The 1918-nt window shown below is 56.0% G+C and overlaps 1 protein-coding gene across 20 annotated transcripts in view; it reads left to right on the plus strand.

Annotated features, from left to right (window-relative positions):
• The window catches only part of PHLDB2 (pleckstrin homology like domain family B member 2), a 223587-nt gene that overhangs the window by 109153 nt on the left and 112516 nt on the right, over positions 1-1918 (plus strand). For 2 of the 20 annotated variants that reach the window (XM_046658190.1, XM_046658189.1), the window contains exon 1: positions 1414-1762. The exons of the other annotated variants lie outside the window; for them this stretch is intronic. The gene's annotated coding sequence lies outside the window, so the exon portion shown is untranslated. Of the gene's footprint in view, positions 1-1413; positions 1763-1918 lie in introns of those variants that run through there. 20 annotated transcript variants of the gene reach the window in all.

A 1918-nucleotide genomic window follows, 5' to 3' on the forward strand; every position in this document is an offset into this window, starting at 1 on the left:
CAGTGCACAGCTGCCTGGAGCCTGCAGTTCAGGGGAGATGGCCAGGCCGGAGGTAAAATCTGGGAGTCATCACCACATAGAAGATATTTAGCGCCATGAGACAGGATGAGCTCTCCCAGGCAGCGAGTGTCGATACATAAGACAGATGTCCAAAGTCTCAACTCTCAGCATTCCACTGCTCAGAGGCCTGGAGAAGAGAAGGGACCAGCAAAGAAGACTGAGAAGGAGCAACCAGCAGGGTGGGAAGCAGGAAAATGTGAGAGAAGTCAAATAAAAAGGTTTCCAGGAGGAGAAAGTGGTCAACCGTTAATTGCTGCTGATCGTTCAAGTGAGATGAGGACTGAGAAACCTTCCCATTTAGTAGTTTGATGTCAGTAAAAAGAGTTCCAGGGACAGGGTAGAAGCCAAAGCCTGACTGGGGCAAATGGGAGGAGAAAACTTGGTGACAGCTTTTCCTCACAACTCTCTAGAGGCGCTTTGCCGTGGCTGAGCAGAAAAAAGGGCAAGTGGCTGGAGGGGGAAGTGGATTCAAGAGGGAGTTTTTTGTTTTTAAGATGGGAAAAGTAACATGATTTTATGATGATGGACGTGATCCAATAAGTGGGGAAATTGATGATGTGGGAGAGAAGAGAGAGCTGCTGGATTGATCCCTGCATGTTTCTGTGGGGCAAAGGGCCAGGACGGGGAAAAAAAAAATTCCTATAAAACACCAACAGCTCATAGGTGAGCCTCTCCCAAAAATGAAAAGTCAAGACTTTTACTTGCAGAAATGAAAAGTGCATTAAAGAAGCCATTTGTTGAGTGCCTACTGAGTGCCACTCCTGGTGTCTGGAACTTTGCATATGTTATCCGGAAGCTTATTAATCATCCCGCAACTACGTATAGATGGAGAAATTGGTGCCGGGAACTAAAACACTTTGCCCAAAGCCATACTGATCCTAAGTTAGTTTGCACTTCATTGTGCTTTTTCTTGCTGTTTTGAGCTCCTCGAGGGCCGATGGCCTTCATCTTTGTAACCCCGCATTGTCGCTCAAAACCTGGCAGAGGTTCCCACTCCCGCGCGCCGAGATGGTCTGCGAGCGGCCCCGGGGTCCCCTGGGTTGACTTCCACGGAAGCACCGTTGGAGGACGTTCCAATCAACATTGTTTTCATTGATTGGTTACAGCAACTCAGAAAAGCACTTTGGAAAATATAGAAACTTTTAAGAGAAATAACTGGAAGGAAATCAGTATACAAGTTATTTTAAAGTCCTCAGCCCTTGGCCGTTCCCCAACGATCTGGCAAAGCTGCTTTTCTGACGCATCAGGTACCTGCCCGCGGGCGAACGGTCGGGAGGAGGTGCGGTCACCTGGAGTTTCCCAGTAGAAACTTCATCGTCGGGGGAGGAAATCATCACCCCAGGATGTGTACCCTCCCACCCTTCTTCTAGCTCAGAAGACAAGCCTGCCACCAAAGTCTCTACGGCGCGGCCGTGAACGCAGCTTTGAGAAGCTGGCGCCCAGTGATGGGGCGAACAGCCAGGCCCCTCCAGCCCCAGTAAAAGCCCCAAGCGCAAACTGCCCGCGGCTGGGTGGGTCGCCGACGGCGCTGCTCCAAGTCCCTCGGTGCCCGCCGCGGTGCTTACGAAGGGGGCCCGGGGCACGGGACCGAGCGGCGCGGAGCCCACCACCGCGGCCCGAGGGGGACGGCCCCGAGCGCCCGGGCGCACCGAGCGCGCCTTCCCTCCCGGGGCGCGCGGAGCCGGCCGCACCGCGGCGCCAGGTGAGGAGGGGGCGGCGGCCGGCCGGGAGGAGGGGGCCGCGCCGGCTCCGCGCGTTCGGGTCACTCCCCGGGGGCGCTGCCTCCCCCGCCGCCGAATTGGTCGCCGCCGGTTGCGCGGCCGAGCCGGGGTGGGGGGGGGGGGGGGGGGGGGGGGGG

Source organism: Equus quagga, chromosome 4, assembly GCF_021613505.1.
Source record: "Equus quagga isolate Etosha38 chromosome 4, UCLA_HA_Equagga_1.0, whole genome shotgun sequence".
Lineage (NCBI taxonomy): Eukaryota > Metazoa > Chordata > Mammalia > Perissodactyla > Equidae > Equus > Equus quagga.